Raw genomic sequence first — 22,292 nt, 5'->3', positions numbered from 1 at the left:
TATACCACAATCAATCCCCACTGACATATACACAATGATCCCACCCCACTGACTGCTCACAACCTCCCATGATCCTCACAAATATAATAATCAGGACAGTGCCACAAGACATAAGGAGTTAATTACCATAGGTATCATCAGCAGCAGGGGAGCGTGTCACACACCGGGATGAGCGCGTCCGCCCCGACGCGCATTTCGGACCTTCCTTCTTCAAGGGGCCTGACTCTGCTGATGACAGCCTGCCTCTTTATACTGCCCGGTCATAGCGCGTTGACCGCGCGACTGGAAGTCGCGGTCCCGGCCCGGAAGTGACGCGCTCCGTTGTCAGGACACCAGCGACGCCAGCCTGCGTTGACGTCATGCAGGGGGAGGAGCCAGGGGCAGGCTCTGCCGCCGCATAGAACCACCGAGAGCAGGCGGGCGCAGGAGGGACGAGACAACAGGCGCGTGCAAGCCGAGAGAGCTAGTCACACAAATTGCTAATATAGATATGCTAACATAAAATAAAACCATCACCATAGTGACTTTTGCATATACAGTCTCTATGCCTGATTTTTTACTAGTGTCCATATGTGTCATGAGTGGAATAGTATCCACAATAATGTGAACTATTTAACTATTTAATTCTGATGTATTGTCAGTATACATATTTACTTGGATGAGTACGTCCCTTTTTGTATGTGCTTGTGTACTACCATATCTATGAGTGATCTTTCAATCCTTTCCCCTAATTATCCTGTCAATTGGATTTTAAATATTTTCTATGTGAATAAAATTATGAATCTTTTTCTAAAAAAAATTTTGGCCTTGTGATCACCTTTTTTTGGTATGGTTTATAAGCTATAAACAAAACTAATGGGTTAATATTTCAAGAGCAGCTGCAAATTTTATAAGCAGTAAATTGCAAAAGTGCTTTTATTTATAAACTGTACCAAACAATATCCATGTATCAAGATGGGAATAAGTCTTAAAGAGCTCCCTCTTCCCAAAAGCAAGAGTCCATCAATTCAATGATAACACAGAGCTTTAAAATGTTAAAGGTTCGGGTGATAAGGAGAGAGGTGGATGGAGCGTAATATAAAGTAATGTATTACAGGTCTATATCAGCTGAGGTTACAACAAGAATGGAGATCAAAAAGCAACCGCCAACTGTCACATCATAAAATACATCCAAAACCCATAGGGAAGGAAAACTCATAGTCAGATGGCAGTCCATGGTGCCTCCTTCCTAAATAGTCCCCAAAATACAGTGAAGCTTCCATTACCCACTGCAGCATTTCTACAACAGCACCCTAGGGTCAAAGACAATGGCGGACAATTACCCCCAGTGAGATATTGACACATGGACATAAACTGGAGACCTGGATGGAAACCCACAAAACCACGGGAGAACATACAGGCTCCATTACTGGCTTCAGTCCTGGATCCCCATTCTATCCCCCGGAGTTACTCTCGTCTCCTGCCACTGTTTTCATTGTTTTGTACTTTTCCTTTATGTTTCTGCATCGCACAAGTCTAAACATCCACCTGTGAAAGCGGCAGAGTTACGACACCCAGCGCCGCCATTACATTCAGTCCGATGCCGCCGCTGTTCTCAGGCCCAGCCTGACGTTGCCATGTGGCGCAGGACATTTTAGGAGTGAAATATAACATTGCTATTGCAGAACGTCGGAGCTCTGCAGCTGGTTTATTGCTCGGGTGCTCTATGCTGCAGATCCCCGCAGCCGCTAGGCACATAAATTATATATCCAATGCTTAATATTACATATTTCTGCCTCTGGTAAGATTTTAAGGACATCTGGATATTACAAAGGAGCATATGCGCTGGAATACCTTATCCGACACGTGCGCCCATTAACATGCAAATGCGCCCCATCCCCGGAGTCTGCCTTGTTTACAAGATGAAAGATGTTAGATGCGGTGTCAGGAGCCATCATCTTCATCCCTGGGGGGTGTCAGGTCAGATGGTCAGTGCTTGGGCTGTGTGCTAACTTTCACCTCCAATGACCCCTAAATAAACATTGGGGGTCTGCACAAATAATAATTGTCTATTATCATCCCAACACCAGGATTTGCTCATTCATGACCTGAAGATAATAGCATTACTGATGTTTAGAGATGAGCGAACTTATTTAGCAAACATTCGTCAATCTCAACTTTGGCATGAACATAGCTCATTCGGATTAGTCTTCGAATTCCCGAGCATCTTCCCTCAAAGTCGGCAAAATTTGTTCACAGTTCAGTAAATGATCGCTTCCAATAATGATTTTGTTAGGGCTTTGGCTAGGATAGTGGTGCTGTATGATGAGCGGGAGGACATGTTTGATAAGGGGAGAAGGGGAGTATCGACGGACAGTAATTTTCTTTTTAACTTAGGCCTGTTTCACACTTCAGATGTTTGACGTCAGTTGCAAACAACCAAAGTGTGAAAAAACGGATCCGTTTCCGTTTTGCAACAAACGGATGCAACCGGATCCGTTTCTTGGACTGCAGCCGCTAAGTGCCTGAAATTTAAAGGAACCGATCTCTGGAAAAGGAGAGAGAGAGAGAAACTTTTTTTGCCGTTTCCAGAACACCGTTTAGGGTTAAACTACATGAAAGGGAAAATCTTCCGAGCATGCGCAGTTTAAAATAGCGGTCCGCTGCTGGAAAAAAGGGTTACATTGTCCGTCTACTCCAGCCGGCTGACACTAAAATTCTAACGGATCCGTCAAAAAACGGTTGCAACGGACGACTATCAGTCAAAATCCGCCTCTAAGTCTATGGGGAAAAAAGCGGATCCGCCAAAAAATGGCTGATCCATTTTTTTCTAAAAATGGCGGATTTTGACTGACGTCCAATAACTGAAGTGTGAAACAGGCCTTAATGGGTGAAGATTCTGGCAGCCAATCAGGATGCAGAAACCATACACAATGTCCAGACACAAGGTCTTCTGTCATTGGCTGCCAAAATCACATATCCCTCTCCATATAAAAAGCAGACTAATCTAACTTGTTTGTGCTTATAGTGTGGAGCAGCCAGGAGGCCACATTTCCTAATCTTACTCGTTTGTGCTAATATTGTGGTGTGGTGCAGGCACCAGGCCACATTTCATAATCTAAATCGCTTGTGCTAATACTGTTGTGCAGGCACCAGGCAACATTTTCTAATCTAAATTGTTTGTGCTAATATTGTGGTGCAGGCAGGAGGCCAAATTTCCTAATTTAAATAATTTGTGCTAATACTGTGGTGCAGGCAGGAGGCCACATGTCTTAATCTAAATCATTTGTGCTAATACTGTGGTGCAGGCACAAGACCACATTTCCTAATCTAACTTGTTTCTGCTAATATTGTGGTGCAGGCAGGAGGCCACATTTCCTAATCTAACTTGTTTGTGGTAATAGTGTTATGCAGGCAGGAGGCCACATTTCATAATCTAAATCATTTGTGCTAATACTGTGGTGCAGGCAGGAGGCCACATTTCAAAATCTAAATTGTTTGTGTTAATAATGTGGTACAGACACACAAGCAAATAACTACTTATTGTTAATTTAGTGACAGGTGACTGAGAAGTCTAGGCCTAGTGTTGTGAAACAGCTGGTTAAAAGAGGGGATGGGTACATCCAACATGAGTGTGAAAAGTGAGGTCGTGATGGAAGGGGGAATAGTCTTGCTGTTGGACATGTACATGGGTTAGGTGGTAATGCTACTGAGAGCTCAACAGAACAAATACCGTCTCATCCTATCCAAAAACAACTTACAACATTTGTTATAGTCCAGTCAAAATACGGTTTGACCCGGAACAAATTCCAAGAAAGCGTTTTATGATTTTTTTTTTTATTACTATTATATGCGGGGAACAACATATTAAGTTTTCCAAAAATTGATCACCACAGAGGTCCTAACTATGACGTCATAAGACGATGACAGCCATTGCACTAAAAATAATGAATATTTCCCTATTTCAAAGCTGTAGCTTTAAGTTACAGAAGAGTTTGCATTTTGTATACTATATATTTTCATATAACAATTTTTATACAAAGTTTTATACTAACTACATGGACAGGCAAGGTCATGACATATATGTACATTTCTAGAAATTATAGAATTAATACACAGTGCATTTTAAGACCTACTTCATCACTGAATAAGCGTGTCAGGTCAACAGTCACTATTTTCATCATCAGACACTGCTTCCTCACTCATATTGTCACAATGCCCTTCTTGACATGGTCCGCATACCCATTAACAGGTAAGTCCGTGTCTTTTGCAAGTGCACCGAAGTGTACTACAACCACGAGAACAATTGCAGTGAATTATTTTCAGAAGTGTTTCGGGCGCGAGCGAAGTATCCATCATCACTGGAACTAGACTGTTGTTCTGCAATTCCCATCCCCATTCAGTAGTGTCCATGGCCTCACCATTGTCCATCCAAAGCATCACTTGGAGGTAACTCCGAAGGGCATGATTCTTCGTTGCAGAGGAGGTCGGTGGCAGTCGTTCAGGTGTAACAAGGATTTTGGCTGAACCAACTTTTTTGCAGAGAGTAGAATACCTCATTGCAGACAGATTGTCTCCAGGTTCCCCCGAACAATGCCACCATCGCTTTACACCCAGCGTCTTCAATCTCAGCTCTGTTTTTGTTAGGTGTGGAAAAGATTTTAGCACAGCTATTTAAGACCGAGTCTCCCTTCAAAACCTTGTGTAGACCGAGTTTTTTTCCGATTCCAAAAACCGCGGAAGTGGTATCACAACCCGTGAATGCATGAAGGAACAGAAGACTGCTGCAGACATGGTTTCCCAGGAACTTCTTCATAACCTTAATGTCGTATACTGTTGCAGGACTCCCTTTATCCGAGTAGAAATAAAGCTTGTTGCCATCGCTGGTTGACGCGTGATGAAGTAACAACACCAAAAGATCTGTATCTTCGCCAATGAGACTAGTACTTTTGTTGGATGACATTGACACTGCTACCTTAACAATCTCCACATCTGCATCCCCCTCTGATTGTATTAAGTGGCAACCTCTGTCATTCATGCGCTGTGAAACGAGATTGATAAGAGACTGTTTGTTCTCCACATTCGAAAGGAAATCCTCCTTTTTCCCGACAAATTTCGTTCCTTCAGCAATGTTCACTTTGCTACTTGTTCGTTTTTTGCGCCGTCGCTGATGGGTAATGTCGTTAGTGTTTGGTCCTCCAATGTAACCATCAAATACTATTGTAGCCTTACCATAGTGCTTTAGTGTGAAAGATGCATAGTCTTCAGCGATTGAACAATATGTCTTTCCTTCTGACCACTTCAGTCGATGGAGAAGAGAACCTCCGTCAAGAACATAATGTTCCACTTCTGGTACATCTTTGAGTACTGTGTCATCTGAACTCTGTTCTTTTATACAGTAGCAGCCATCAGTTGTGCTTAGTTTGGTTTGCGTAAGAGATGTTTTGCCTCAAAGAGGGATGGTGGGTATGGTGAAAGTTCATAGGCCATCACCTCATCAATGTAAAGATCAGCAGTTTGAGACACCACAAGAAACCTTTGGAACAAAAGAGCGGGGTCTATTGTTTTGTCCTTAGCAACGTCAATAGCCTCACTGGATGCCAGGGTCTTGGCTTTCATTGACCGCTTGTACTTAACTGAAAACAATGATTGACCCTCCATTGTTGCCACTATTTCTCTGCCAGTGGTGAACAGGTTATGGACATTCACATTCTTATTTGCATTGACACTGGTGATAATGTTGCGAAGAGACACTTCATCAGAGAAATTTGAAAAGGTCTCGAGTTTATCTGCAATTTTCTCCAGGTCTTCACAATCTCTTCTTGTCCTTGACGTTCTTGCCTCCTTGTGTTGTTCACTGGTGACAAAGCTCTGGCGAGTGAAACCCTGCATTGCATCACTGTAGGAAGAGGACACTGGCACAGACAGAGTCCACAAGGCCCTCTGATGTTCAGACATTCCACTTCCTCTGGTGAGTCCTCCTGCAGTTTTTAGGGAGCACATCAGAGCTTGCTCGATGACTAGGTCGCAACCCAGGCCTGCCCAGTACTGATCAGTCCGCCTTACAACATGCAAGCCATTCATAAATCTATGGAAGACTGATGGCATATCATCTTCCAGAGTGGTCATAGACTGGAGGTAAAGGTAGGCGGCCTTCACATAGTTCCATGCCCAGCAGCTGCAAGAATGGGCAAACATTCAGCTACAGCATGAAGGTGCATCAGCCAGGATCCTGTACGATCGGCCTCGATAAGCTCCCTTGCAATTCCAACCATCTGTTGGTAATTCAGCCATAGTTTACTGGTGCGAGAGTGATCGAATAATCCGTTTCTTTGGGGGACAAGAGGTGGACAACTACACTAAGGCAGGTAGAAGTGATGACCGAATTCAAGTCACTCTCCCCTGTCAGTGTCCGAGCATACAACTTCTCAAGTTCTTACAACAGGTCTGCAAAACCAGGATGGTCGCAAAGTACTTTGTCTGCAACTTGCTGAGTAAGACACTGATCAAGGAGGAGATGGCCACGAACTGCACGCTGAACTGCCTTTCCAGTCATGATGTGTTGCACAGCATTGTCACTGTAAATTGTTCCCAAGATCTCTTTGATTCCACTCCCATCCATCAACGTTCCTATGGCACCCATAAGATTCATCAATGTGTGGAAGCTCCCGAGCATCAGGACAAGATCTCGAATCGGGCTGTCTTCAGGCGCCTCGTGTTTGATTTCTGCCGCTTTCCAGTAGAGTGGCTGATCGATTGTAACAACTGCAGCGGATCGGTGTTTATCAGCAAGGTTGCACAGATAATAAGAGTAGAGAAGATGCATGACTTGTCTCTGGAATACATGTCAATGATGGGCAGGAAGATTACCGAAGACAACCACAGTCTTTATGCAGCATGTGCAGGCTGTTTGAAGCGTAAAGAGTAAAGACATCTCCCACAATACATCAACACGATGGTCAATGGCATCGAGAAATGGCAAGGGCTTGAATTTTATGTTTCGGCGAGTGTGTTTTGCGAAACGGTATTCCCTTATATCAACTCTGCTTTGTTCAACTATCTCCAAGTCCGCAGTCTTCTGTCTGAGAACAGTGCGACTGACCTTCCTTCCTGGAGTCACAGTAGCTACCATCCCCATGCCATGGAATGTCCCCTTCCAATCTAAAGTGATGATATTGTGATCGACGTTGTCCGCAGCGAACAGCAGTGCCGTATCCAGTCTGTCTATGGTACCACCGAGTACATCCTGGCCAACAGAAGCGGCAGCGTTTTCCTCGAATCGCTGAACTTCCGAATATGATCAATATCCCATGGCTGAGAGACTGTCTACAAGAAATTGAGACCTGAAATGATGATGGAGCTGGACTGCTAACCCAAGCTGCAATGGAGCTACTACAGCCCTGGGACGTACAGCCTGAACAACTGATTGTCCAATACTTGCGACCTTCCTGTGAATGTCCTTTCCAATGAAGAGGGTTTCAAGCAAGCAAAGCAAACTCAGGGGGAGATAATGTAAGGCAGACTGACATTCAAGCGAAGAAGTCTTCGGATATTCATCGGTTGAAGATGGGATCTTAGACTTATCGCTCTTGATTAGTTTGGCCACAGTCTCTATGATGGCTCTCTTCTGGGCTTCTTCATCCATTTCCTGACTACGGAAATAGTCCCTCAGGATTATTCTGGTCTTTTCACGGAACGTTACAATGTTAGGCAACCCTTCACACTCTGCTATGAATAGCGAATCGCCACACCTCTCCTCCAGCCTATATCTCAGCCATTTATTACTATAGGCAGGCACTGTCTCCTTCTACAAGATACTTTGTCATACTTTGCAAGATCTGTGACAGTCAGTTGCGCTTCATCGTTGTCCTCGAGAAATGCACACATTCTCAAGAACGCTTGCTCTTGGTCCATGTTCATCGGCCTCCCTACCTTCCGCGGTTTCTTTGTAGTAGATCCACCACCATGATGCATAGGAATTCCGTAATTTGTCTGAAAGTTAATGTCACATGAACGATGATACAGACAGTCTGCAGCATGTAAGTCTTTCCCAAAGTACGCGATTCTCCCTTAAATGGTGATTGCCCAGTCATCATTACGCTGTTTGCAATGTGACGAGATGGACCTTACAAATCCATCCATTTTAACAAAGCTATAGTCATCGAAATCACTGCTAGATCTTGTCTTCACCACTTCATGTCCACAGAACAAGCACTGCGTCGTGCAATCATAGGATCCAGTAGACACCCGTGTACCTCTCTTGGCAGGTGAACGATGAACGGAAGTAGCTTTCTTATGCAAGTCTATTTGCTTCTTGTTTATGTAGTTCATATGACATCTTTTGTGCACCACTGCTCCAGCAGCTACCACTGTGCTATCGCCCCTCTCAATACTGGCTTTATTGATCCCTTCAGCTCCTTTCGCACCAATCACCACTCTTTCTCTGTCATCTTCTACTTCATGGCTGCATAAGGGGCTAGTTTCTTGACTTTCCATCATTCTCAGCTCTGTAAAAGAAGATAAATAAATTGTTAAATAATAAATATAATAGTAGTAATTGTAAAAGAAATATGATAGACACTGAAAGGCGAGTCGCATTTAACATTTTACAGCTTTGGCGGCCATATTCTTTGATGTCACATTTGGACCCTTTGTGGTAACCCTATCTTGGTAAACTTTTAGTATGTTTTTCCCTACATTTAATACTACAAAAAAAAACAATAAAACGCTTTCTTGGAATTTGTTCAGGGTAAAGGATTTTTTTTTTCGGATTTTGACTGGACTATTACGGGACGGGCTACTTGCCTCCCTTTCTTTGGCAGCCGCACAGCAGTATGCCTTGTTGATGAGGGCCAGAAAGATCATGTGAAAGAAAGAGGAGGGCAAGGAGTGGGAGGACAGAGAGGATGATGATGAGGTTGTAGATCCCACTTGGTGTGAACCCAGAGGCATGCAGCTGAGTAGCTCAGCAGAGGAGGTGGAGGAGGAGGAAGATGAGGAGGTTACATTGCGGCTTGCCACATAGACACAGAGTGATGCAACCACGACAAGCACTTCATCCTCATCCTCAACTCTGGCTGTGACCAGCAACAGTCATGGGTCTGCAGTTCGCAGGGGTGGCAAGTGTTGCCTAGCCTGGGTCATTTTTGAGACAGCCAAAGATGACCCAACTCTCGCTATCTGCCAACTTTGCTAAAAACGATTCCGCAGAGACAAAAATTGCAATAATTTGACTGGTACTTGCATGAACTGGCACATGCATGATCAACATGTGCTAGTCTGGGAATCTCACTGTAAACAAATGCAGACTAGCGTGCCTCGCCAACAACCAGTTATCCCATCAACCACATTTTCTGCTACTTCCTTTTCTGTCACCCTGCCAAATGTTCTCACATAGGTCTCCAGCTGCAGGAAATCCATTAGTATACCACCTACAGTCAAGGTGAGTAAGAGCCCATCAGCTGTTATGGAAGTGCAGAGACCTGTTTTTGTTTCACTGAGCACACCACATTTTTCTCAATCCACCATATCATCTCCGCCTGCACCTCTCACAGTCCAGCAGTTTGTCCAGTTCAGCTTACTCAGCCCTCTCTCAGCACTGCAGCCAGCCCATGATCCCACAGTTGGGGTCACGTAAAAGATTGTTTCCTCCTACGCATGGCAAAGCTAAGAGCTTGAACTGCACCATCTCCAATCTGTTGTCCATGGAAATGCTGCTTTTCTGCCTGGTTGATACAGATGGTTTCTGAAAGTTGATGGCCGTCACAGTACCTCAGTATCAGTTGCCCACTTGCCATTACTTTTATAACAAAGCTGTGCCTGTGCTACACGAGCATGTTGCAAACAACATCACCCGTTCCTTGAAAAAAATCTATGTTTGCCAGGGTACATTTCATCACTGACACCTGGAAGAGCAAACTTGGTCATGTGCGTTACATCTTGCTGACTGGGCACTGGGTGACTCTGTATCTATCACTTTCTCCATTGCTTCTGGCTCCTCCACCTCCTCTAGGGCCTCCACCTGTGCCCTCAACCTCTGCCTTAATCAGACACGCGTTCCAATAGTGCAGATAGAATCCTTCTTCCTTTGTACTGCCCAGCCAGGGCTCACCACAATCAGGCAGTGTTTAAATTAATATGCCTTGTGAGTTGTGGACAGCTCTCCAGGCTGAATTAGAGCAATGGCTGTCTACACTAAACCTGGAGGCAGAGAAGGCCAGGTGCTATAATGGTGCAAACCTCATGGCGCCCCTATGTCGTAGCAACCTCACACACGTGCCTCTCATGGCTCACGACCTAAACCTGGTGGAACAGCAATTTCGCCACCACTGTCCCGGCCTGGATGCGCTGCTGCAGAAAGCACTGTCGCTGTGTGCTCACTTCCGTCGTTGGCACCCAGGAGGTCATCAACTTGCATTACTACAGAGGTCTGTTGGCCTACTGGTTAACTGTTTGATATAGGATGGGCCGACATGGTGGAATTCTGCTCTGCACATGTTGCAGTGACTGTGGGAGCAACAACAAGCCCGGGTGCAATATGTCCTTTTGCATAGGGTGGGCCAACGCATTATGGACGTGGTGCAAATCAAGCTTGCAGAGTGGGCACAGATGAAGGACCTCTGCACCCTTCTGCACAGTTTTGAAATGGCTACTTAGGCTAGTTTCACACTAGCGTATGGAGAAGCTGCGGAGAGATGCGGACTTCCTCCATGAAGCTCCGCCCACGGCCGCACCTCCTCCGGTCAGCTACGCCTCCGTTGGCATGTGGCCTGCATACCCTATCTTGAGCATTAGGTACGCAGACCATGCCGATGTATGCGGATGCCTCCGCATGCGTCGTTTTGACGGTGAGGCAAGCTGCGCCGAGCGCAACATGTTACATTTGGTGCGGTCGCCACACCGTCAAAATGACGCATGCGGAGGCATCCGCATACATCGGCATGGTCTGCGTACCTAATGCTCAAGATAGGGTATGCAGGCCACATGCCGACGGAGGCGTAGCTGACCGGAGGAGGTGCGGCCGTGGGCGGAGCTTCATGGAGGAAGTCCGCATCCCTTCACAGCTCCTCCATACGCTAGTGTGAAGCTAGCCTAAGATGCTTAGCTCTGATGATGTCACCATCAGCATCACTATCCTGGTTATCTACAGTAGTGTTCAAAATACTAGCCGTCCAATATGACTAACCAGATTAATCACTGTTTTTGGTAAAATTATATTACCACATGTCAATCAATTTACCAGTTGGCACAGTAGATTCCTTAGAAAACCACCAGACTCGGCATTCATGATCTGCAGGTTTTTGAGTCTGTGAATTAGAATAATTAATTGAAAGGGGAAAGTGTTTAGAATAATAGCAGTGTGGAGTTCAATTAGTGAGGTCAATCATTCTGTGAAGAACAGGTGTGAATCAGGGGGCCCTTATCTAAGGGTGAAGCCAGGACACCCCCAAAACGCGGGTTGGGTTGAGGGGGTCACGCCATCCTTCCATCTCTCTGTGCTTCTTTGATAGGTAATCCTTCCATTATTTAATATTTATGTCATTGGTTTATGTCTTTTGACAGCGGATTTAATTATTTCATGTTGCCGCAGGTTTTGCGGTTCTGCGTGATATCTATGATTCTCTGCACCTTGTGATATAGACTTCACCATTTATTTACTGAGTGTATTATATGATAAACATGATTTTGGTGATGTTCTATTGTAGAGGTTTCTATAGACAGAATTGATAGCCCTTGATATATTGGTAGATCATTTTTTGCAAAAATCAAGATACGACCCTATTCTTTTGGCACAGTAATACTTCCATCTTTTACATCTGGATGGCGTATAATTCCCCCTTCTGGGCATTCTGCTTATTTTTAATTATTATTTTTCTATGTTTGATTTTAATAATTTGTATAATAAAATGTGTTTTTACAGTTTTACTGGATCTCTTCTACTATTTTAATATAAGACCGATTGTTGAACTCCAGTAAATGAGCAAAATCTTTGGTTCCAGTCCAACAAAATTGAGGTTATGGAGTGGCCAGCTCAATCCCCAGACCATAATCCGATAGAACACTTGTGGGGTGACATTGAAAATGTCGTTTCTGAGGCAAAGCCATCAAATGCCAATAAATTGTGGTTTGAAGTCCAAGCATCCTGGGCTGGAATAACAGGTGACAGAAGCCAGAAGTTGGCTGACTCTATACAACATAGATGTGAAGCAGTTCTGAAAAACTGTGGGTAACAACTAAATATTAGGTTAGTAATTCACAGGAATGATAAATCCACAAAAAAGTATATATTGTGTATTTGTAAAGACAAATGCAGACACTGCTATTCTTTAGAACGACATAAAGTTGATTTTTTGTTATTTTCTGTAAAGTAGTTAATAATTATTTACATTTCTCTTCATGTCTTGAATTAGAAAACAGTGTTCAATGTTCCCAATGCTCGAAATAAAATCTAGTGTAAAAATTTTGTGATTAACGCATGTTTTTTTAACACACTGCTATTATTTTGAACACTACTGTACATGATGGAGCACACTTTGAATTGTCTAAGGGAGGAGGTGGTGGTCACAGAGGAAGAGGTGGAAGCAAAGGAGGATGTGGAAGTGATAACAATATCTCTAAGTACTGGATTATCTTATCACAGGTGGGTGCCATAGGGGGGTGGAGCACAGCGATCAAGGGGATCTAGTGAAAATGCTAGTGAAGGTGCAGAAACCCTGGAACAAATGGAGGAGGACAAGGAGGAAGAGGTGATGGACGCAGAACAGTCAGGAGATGAAGAGGATATGATCCTCTCTCTGTTGTCTGTGGTTGGTGTGAGGGGACAGAGGAAGCAAGCTTGAGTGTTACCACGTCACCATCACACCATGGACTTGGACCTCATGGAAGCACCCAACACATGAGCGCCTTCTTGCTGCACTGTAACATAATGCCCATATTATTAGGATTAGAAATAGTGCTGACTACTGGGTTGCCACTCTGTTAGATCCACAGTACAAGAGTACATTTTGCCAGATACTTCACCCCCTGAAAAGGAACTTGCGCATGCCGGAATATCGAAAAACACTTGTAGACAATCTTAAAGGGAATCTGTCACCCCTTTTTTGACATATCATATAATGATATCATTCAATTGTGTGTCACATAGGGATTCTCTTAGTACTTTTGCTTCCCCTGACAACGCACCTTTCATGCATAAATACCTTGTTTAAATTGGTTATAGGTTATAATGCAGCCCCCCAGAATATAATGCAGCCCCCACAGAATATGATGCAGCCCCACTCATAGGGTATAATGCAGCCCCCCTCATAGGATATAATGCAGCCTTCCTCATAGGGTATAATGCAGCCCCCCACAAAGAGTATAATTCAGCCCCTTCATAGGGTATAATGCTGCCCCCCTTATAGGGTATAATGCAGCCCCTTGTGAAAAAAGAAGGTATCCAGCTCCGGAGATAAAATCCAAAATCTTTATTAAAACAAATTAAAAGGTAATAAGCTGCTTGATAACCAGTATATACTGGAGGAAGGAATGTCCTAGATAACTGGACGCGTTTCGAACATGTGTAGTGCTCTTAGTCCTCTACACGTGTTCAAAACGCGTCCAGTTATCTAGGACATTCCTTCCTCCAGTATATACTGGTTATCAAGCAGCTTATTACCTTTTAATTTGTTTCAATAAAGATTTTGGATTTTATCTCCGGAGCTGGATACCTTCTTTTTTCACAAGTACCTGACGTCAAGCAGAGATGCTTCCTTGCTCGGATAGAACTACTCATGTGTGGTGTGGACATCACTATAAGGGTGAGCTGAATCAACTTTTTTCTATAATTCAGCCCCCCCTTATAGGGTATAATGCAGCCCCCCCACATAGGGTATAATGCAGCCCCCCCACATAGAGTATAATGCAGCCCCCCACATAGAGTATAATGCAGCACCTTATAGGGTATAATACAGCCCCCTCATAGGGTGTAATGTAGCCACCCTCATAGGGTATAATGTAGCCACCCTCATAGGGTATAATGCAGCCTCCCCCACCACAGAATATAATCCAGCCTCCCCCCACAGAATATAATGTAGACACTCAGAGAATAATGCAGCCCCACATGGAAAATAATGTAGTCGCCTCCTCATAGAATATAATACAGCCCCACAGTCCTACAGTCTTATGGTCACCAGGACTCACTGATATATATACTGTATATATATGTATAAAAACAAACAATACTCACCTCACCTCTTCTCCTCATTCCCCCGCTGATCCCGGCTCTGCTCTGGTATCAGCAGCTGCACTGCCGTCTGCCTGACACACAGTGGGTACGTGATAAAGTGACGTCATCACGCACCCCCCAGTGTCAGAGGCAGAGGGGAATGATGGGAGAGGGATTGTCATCTGATGCTCTCTCCTCCATTATTGCTTTCATCTATGATGCCGATAGTTGAATGCGGTGTGCACTGGGGGGCCCCCCTGATTACGGGTCCCATAGCGGCCGCGTGGGCTGGGGGGAGCGGGGTCCCTGGTCTCCCGGCCCTGATAGCGGGAAGTGTTAGCCACAACCTGCGGCAAACACTGCCCGCTATTAAAGTGAAAAGAATATTCACCCCTCTCCATGCCCATGGGGGCATGGGGAAGAGTGAATATTCACTTCTCTTTACAGGCTTTAGCCGCAGCAGTCAGCTTCTGCCTCCTTTCATCCACTGCTGCTTCGCTGGCACCGAGCAGGCACCCCATACTCAAGGGCCCATAGCAGCGTGGTGTGCCGCTATTAATGATATGCCACTGGCTGGGGACCCTAGGCAGCTTCCCACCCTGTATACCAGCTGATGTCAGTGCCTGGGCCCACCGGAGAATCCTCCGGTTCTTCGATGGGCCAGTCAGACCCTGGATGCCACTTTTCCTGGAGTCTGCCCCTAGTTTGAACTGTTTTGACAGAAGATGTCTATGCGTTTAGTTTTGCCTCCCATTGAATTCAATGGTGTTTGGGTATGTTCGACGAAGTGTTCACCAACCATGTTCGGCGAACATTGAGACATTCGCCGAATCTAACCAAACCTTGAAAGTTTTGCTCATCTCAACTGATGTCAACTACCAAAAATTCTGATAATCCTGCCACAGATCACAAAAAATGCCAGTTACACATTAAGTGCCAGTCCGAGGGTCTCCGGATCGAGTTTGTTAGGAGTCTTAAGTCATTACCTAATAAAGAACACCCATTTACTGCTACCTGCAAAGCCCCTGTATACTTTTACCTGCAGAGTCCCCGTATATTGCCACCTGCAGAGCACCCATATACTGCTACCTGCAAAGCCCTAATATACTACTAACTATAGCGTCCACACATACTAATAACCACAGAACCACTATATATTGCTACCTAAAGAGCCCATAAAGCCTATCTATAGAGCCCCCACATACTGCTATCTACAGAGCCCCGTATACTGTACGTGCAGCACCCGCATATACTACTAACTTACAGAGCCCACATACAGTGCTACCTACAGAGCCCTATTTACTGCTACCTACAGAGCACCAATATACCTCTACCTACAGAGCTCCCATATACAGCTGCCTACAGAGCCCCCATATACAGCTCAGTACAGTGCCCCGTATACTGCTACCTACAGAGCCCCCATATACTGCTACATACAGAGCCCCCCATACTGCTACCTACAGAGTCCCATTTACTGCTACCTATATAGCCCCCATATACTGTTACCTAAATAGTCCCATATATAGCTGGCTGCCTGTTTTTGGGCCCCTATGAGGATGCCTCTTTGGTTCACCCTCTGCTAAGAATTCATGGTTCATTCCTCACTTTCAGTATCTTCTTGCTGTTAGTGATTATTATTGTTATTGTTTCCATCGTCAGCCTGAGCTAGTTACAATTGTATCCAGACCAGTGGAGACAATCCAGTAAATACAGCAGCACTCATCTCTCCTGTCCTGATTTCTTACATTTCACCTGTATGGATAGATTTGTGTCAGTTGATTGTAACATGGTAGCGAACCCTCCAGTGTGTGAGCAGGACTGGGTGACAACCTACTGGTTGGGAAACTCTTGTGTTTTGGGATTAGTCAAGATTCTTTCATTTCTTATTACAGCTGAGACAATCACACAATGGGATATTTCGTTGGAGGAACAAACACTTTTTTGCCCCCATTTGTCACTTTGATGAATTAGTTTTCATCTATTGGGGATCAGACGTCCAGTTCCTTCCTGGATCCAAGCTACAAAGCTGCTCTGCGCCAATTTCATGTAAATAAGGGATTTCCATCCATTTGGCACTAATTCCCCCTAACAATCATTTATCTTGTGTCGCCCTCATTAACCTTGTGCGGTTTCCGTCTGAAGCGACTTCTTCCATCATCATTATTATTATTAACACAAAGCGACTTCCTTCAAACGCCGGGATCCATCATCATTCACGCGGCGATATATGGAGAGCGCAGAATTAGCATAACTTAATACAATAGCGGCGATAAGCTGGAGATCTGAGCCGCTGGCATCAAGAGGCAAATTAGGAGTGAAATTTGGCATAAACTTAACTATTTCCTTCCTAGCGGAGACCTGAGAGGCTGTCACAGAAGCAGACCTGAGTCCAGTATGGGCCAATGATTATCGTCCATGATCGGCCGACATTACGGTGTCGCTTAGAGTGACTGTCCCACCATTATAAGGAACATGAAGACATTACATCAGATTCTCTTTGACAATGAATTTGTAAAATATTAAGTACATTTTGCACAATTTTTTATTTCCTTTTTTTAATTAAAGTGACTACAAGACTTTTGCAATGTCCTTGCCCAAAGCCATAACTTGAAGCACCTAAGCCCCAATGCAAATTTATAACTCCCCCTCACCCCTCTTCCTGCCTACCATGTGCTTTTTATAATGCTTGGGTCTTATGAAGCCAAAGGTGCAAAACTAATTGCTGCCTTGGGTCTTCCTAAAGCTGCAAATCTGTGTGTGTCCCTGTTCTCTGTACTTTACAAATCAGGAATTTCCCCTTTTTTAGGAATTGGGTGATGTTGCCCTTTAAGAGATCCTGATACATTGTAGCAGAAGTTAGGAGGAAGTTTTATTGTGGCAGCCAGGGGGCAGCAGGTGGCAGAGATGAGCACATATAAGACAAGTGCTGCCAGTAGTAGTAGGCTTTGGCTAACGTTGTGGATTTGCAGCTTTGTGCTGGCGCCGGTCACTTAGAAGGTGGATGGGTCTATGGTTGACTTCATCCCGTCTCTTCTGAAAATGACTCTGGGTGACAGTAATGGAGATTTAGCGCAGTTATGAAAATAGAAAGACGATGAAGAAAAAAATTCATTTCTGTGACAAGTCGCAATCCTTCACTTAAGAAAAATCAATGTTAAGTTCATTACATTTTATGAGGCTCAGTATCTCCTGCGACTTCTCCGTGTGAAAGATGGTGAGAGCGAGATTACAGTCGCACAGGGAGAGCGTGGCCAACATTACTGGATCTATGAAGCCATAAACGCTATTGGGGTCACTTCTGAGTACAGTAGGGTCTCACACAATGGAGGGGTCACTACAGATCACCTGGGCAGGACGAGACATATAGCAAAGCTAAACATGGGTTCGGCCCAGGCCCACAGAGGAAACGGTGAACCCCCAGGGGGGCCACGATGCAGGAAGGGCCCCCACATGAGCAGTGACTGGCTCGGTGCACATGATGCATATGAGCAGACAAAAACAGCGACAAATTCTCATTTATGTATCAAATTGCAAATTATATTCATATATGGAAGAAAACAGCAGCAGCAAATCACACAACGTCCTCCATCTCTGGCCCGTAATGTGGACATGTAACTGAAGATCAAGCCCCCAGAATCAATCACTGGTGGGGCCCTGGTACTCTAATCCTACACTGCACTGAGTACAGATAATGTAGCAGATGTCACCTGCAGTCCTATGTAACACCACAGATAACACAGTGATATCTCTGAGTACATATAATGTAGTAGATGTCACTTGCAGTCCTATGTAACATCAAAGATAACACAGTGATAACTCTCAGTACAGATAAAGTAGTAGATGTCACCTGCAGTCCTATGTAACATCAAAGATAACACAGTGATAACTCTCAGTACAGATAAAGTAGTAGATGTCACCTGCAGTCCTATGTTACATCACAGCTAACAGTGATAACTCTCTGAGTACAGATAATGTAGTAGATGTCACCTGCAGTCCTATGTAACACCACAGCTAACAGTGATAACTCTCTGAGTACAGATAATGTAGTAGATGTCACCTGCAGTCCTATGTAACACCACAGATAACACACTAACTCTCTGAGTACAGATAATGTAATAATGTCACCTGCAGCACTATGTAACTCCATAGATTACACAGTGATAACTCTCTGAGTACAGATAATGTGGATGTCAGTTTCAAGGAAATTTTGCCAACAGGGCGAACATCGAAAAAGCGCCCCCCCCCCCCCCCGAACATTAACATGCTGAATACTTTAGATAAACGTGTCCTCATGTCACTTTTATTAGCGGCAGCAGGTGTAGGTTGATAGGAGTAATAGTCCCAAAAGCCTCCACCTGCTGTCATTGTTCTCACCTTAATATGATGCTCATCATTCTCCCCTGCTCGCGCCGATCGCCGGCAGAGCAGGGGAGAATGATGAGAGCAATCTTCAGCACCCGCTGCCGGGGAACAGTGCTTACTGTAGCGCTTCTTCCCCGGCGGCCTCCTGTGTTGTACTGATGTGGCACACGGGCTGCACACGGTTGCCACACGTGTGCCGCAAGTATTACACACTCAGTCACGGATATCTCCGGTACCGGTTTTTCCGGTACCAGAAATATCAGGACGTGTGAAACCGGCCTCACACACAGTGACTCACAGACCCTGCGATATCAATCTGCAGATTGCAAAGATTGCAGTGTGTGAACAATGTATGTAAGACATCCATCTCTATTTTAGGAAACAATGGTTTTCATTTGGGATGATAACGTATGAGAATAACGAGAGTGGCTCCCGTCCTCACCGAACATCTGTGAGCCGGTAATGGTCCATCATCATCTATAGGAGCCGGCGCAGACTTCTGTGTGCAGCCTCCGACCCTCTTCTGTGCCATTACATCACTCACCCCCCCACCAACCAGGACATGACAAGTGACATCAGCGAAGCCTCCCAAAATCACTGGGGCAGACTGAGGTATATACAGATCACTGGGGCAGACACTGGGGTATATACACATCACTGGGGCAGACACTGGGGTATATACACATCAAAGGGGCAGACACTGGGGTATATACAGACACTGTGGTATATACACATCACTGGGGCAGACACTGGGGTATATACACATCACTGGGGCAGACACTGGGGTATATACACATCACTGGGGCAGACACTGGAGTATATACAGATCACTGGGGCAGACACTGGGGTATATACAGATCACTGGGGCAGACACTGTGGTATATACACATCACTGGGGCAGACACTGGGGTATACACACATATTACTGGGGCAGACACTGGGGTATATACACATCACTGAAGCAGACACTGGGGTATATACATCACTGGGGAAGACACTGGGGTATATACACATCAAAGGGGCAGACACTGGGGTATATACAGACACTGTGGTATATACACATCACTGGGGCAGACACTGGGGTATATACATTACTGGGGCAGACATTGGGGTATATACACATCACTGGGGAAGACACTGGGGTATATACAGACCCTGGGGTATATAAAGACACTGGGGCAGACACTGAGGTGTATATACAGACACTGGGGCAGACACTGAGGTATATACACATCACTGGGGCAGACACTGGGTTATATACAGACACTGGGGTATATACACATCACTGGTGCAGACACTGGGGTATATACATCACTGGGGTATATACATCACTGGGGCAGACACTGGGGTATATGCACATCACTGAGGCAGACGCTGGGATATATACACATCACTGGGGCAGACACTGGGGTATATACAGACACTGGGGTATATACAGACCCTGGGGTATATAAAGACACTGGGGCAGACACTGAGGTATATACAGACACTGGGGCAGACACTGAGGTATATACACATCACTGGGGCAGACACTGGGTTATATACAGACACTGGGGTATATACACATCACTGGTGCAGACACTGGGGTATATACATCACTGGGGCAGACACTGGGGTATATACATCACTGGGGTATATACATCACTGGGGCAGACACTGGGATATATACACATCACTGGGGCAGACACTGGGGTATATACAGACACTGGGGTATATACACATCACTGGTGCAGACACTGGGGTATATACATCACTGGGGCAGACACTGGGATATATACACATCACTGGGGCAGACACTGGGGTATATACAGACACTGGGGCAAACACTGAGGTATATACAGACACTGGGGCAGACACTGAGTTATATACACATCACTGGGGCAGACACTGGGGTATAAACAGATACTGGGGTATATACACATCACTGGGGCCGGGACTGTGCATACAGTAACAGATGCTCCATGTCTGGACTCACCCAGATCCTGATGAGGGGAAGATGAAAGGCAGGAAGGCAGAGCAGATTCCATAGACAATACAGGCACAGAGCAGACTCCATAGAGACAACAGGACAGCACAAACTCCGCCCACAGAAAAACTTCCTTGCTGGAGTCAGACATGTGACACAGCAGGGGTTGCAGGGAGAGTCGGCACCACGTTATCTGACAGGGGGGCCACTCTGCCGCCCCCTGTCTTCAGGAAGCACTGCCGCCTGAGGCAAATAGCTCAACTTGGCTCATGATAGGTGCGGCCCTGCAGGCGCCCCCTGGCTTGGGAGGCGCCCCGGGCGATCGCACCCCCGTCCCCCCTAAAAACGGCCCTGATGTCACCTACAGTCCTATGTAACATCACAAATAGCACAGTGATAATGTACATATAATATCTTCTACCACCACATGTATCAGTTTCTTTTTCCACCTCATGTATCAGGTTATTCTGCCACCAAATGTATCAGGTTCTTCTACCACCACATGTATCAGGTTCTTATACCACCTCATGTATCAAGCGCTTCTACAACCACATGAATCAGGTTCTTCTACCACCAAATGTATTATGTTCTTCTACCACCTCATGTATCAGATTCTTCTATCACCACATGTATAAGGTTCTTCTGTCACCTCATGTATCATGTTCTTCTATCACCTCATGTATCAGGCTCTTCTACCACAACATGTATCAGGTTCTTCTACACCACGTGTATCAGGTTCTTCTACTGTACAAGTACATGTATAAGCTTCTTTTGCAACCACATGTATAAGGTTCTTCTACCACTAGAGTTGAGCGACTTTGGTCGGATCGGGTTTCATGAAACAAAATTTGTTTCAGATGAAACTGGTCCGACTAGGGTAAAAAAAGTCGGAGTTTCGTCCGAAACCCGACCTCAATGCAAGTCAATGGGAAATAAAAGTCGTCATTGAGCGGATGACATTCATCCACTCAATGCCGACTTTTATTCCCCATTGACTTGCAATGGGGTTGGGTTTCGGACGAAACTCCGACTTTTTTTGCCCTAGTCGGACCAGTTTCATCTGAAACAAATTTTGTTTCATGAAACCCAATCCGACCAAAGTCGCTCAACTCTATCTACCACCACATGTATCAAGTTTCTTTTCCCACCTCATATATAAGGTTCTTCTACCACCACATGTATCGGGTTTTTTACATCCACATGTATCAGGTTTTTCTTCCACTTCATGTATCAGATTCTTCTACCATCACATGTATCAGGTTCTTCTACTGACACTTGCAGGATCTTCTACCAGCACATGTGGCAGATTCTTCTACCACTTCATGTATCAGGTTCTACTACCAACTCTTGCATCAGGCTCTTCCACTTTTGATTTGTGGAGTTTCTTCGATGCTTCTGAGCTCTGCTTAACCTTTCCTTGGCTCATTTTTGCTCTCAAGGTAAACAAAGCACTAAGCGTTGACTCATCAATCATCAGAATTACAGCAAATGACACAACATCACAGTGTTCCCAGAGAACTGGTAGAAGCCTCTCGGAGAGGAGAACTAGGGGAGCTGTCATATTGTCACTCAATGTCACCCTCGTAAGTGAAATGAGACAAATCATCTTCCAGAGCCATCATGGCCTCCGCTGTGCAGATGGAAAATGTACTTTCTTGTCACTACTTTATCAGTGAACTTCATGCAAAAAATGAAGAAACTGGAACAAAAAGTCAAGACTCTGAAGTATGAAGTACATTAAGTCTACTGCAGGACTCCCAGGAATATGTTAGGACTACA

At 45.0% G+C, this 22,292-nt stretch overlaps 1 long non-coding RNA gene across 1 annotated transcript in view; it reads right to left on the bottom strand.

Annotated features, from left to right (window-relative positions):
• LOC141092203 (uncharacterized) overlaps nucleotides 1–20,897 on the bottom strand; it is a 119,890-nt gene extending 98,993 nt beyond the window's left edge. Inside the window, exon 1 of the long non-coding RNA XR_012232704.1 lies at nucleotides 18,990–20,897. This is a non-coding gene — a long non-coding RNA (uncharacterized lncRNA). The remainder of the gene's footprint in view (nucleotides 1–18,989) is intronic.
• Nucleotides 20,898–22,292: the final 1,395 nt, after the last annotated feature.

Source organism: Dendrobates tinctorius, unplaced genomic scaffold (assembly GCF_039654945.1).
Source record: "Dendrobates tinctorius isolate UK_male_01 unplaced genomic scaffold, ASM3965494v1 ptg000058l, whole genome shotgun sequence".
NCBI classification, from domain to species: domain Eukaryota; kingdom Metazoa; phylum Chordata; class Amphibia; order Anura; family Dendrobatidae; genus Dendrobates; species Dendrobates tinctorius.
Note: the sequence above shows the minus strand (reverse complement) of the source record. Positions and strands in the feature narration are given on the sequence as shown.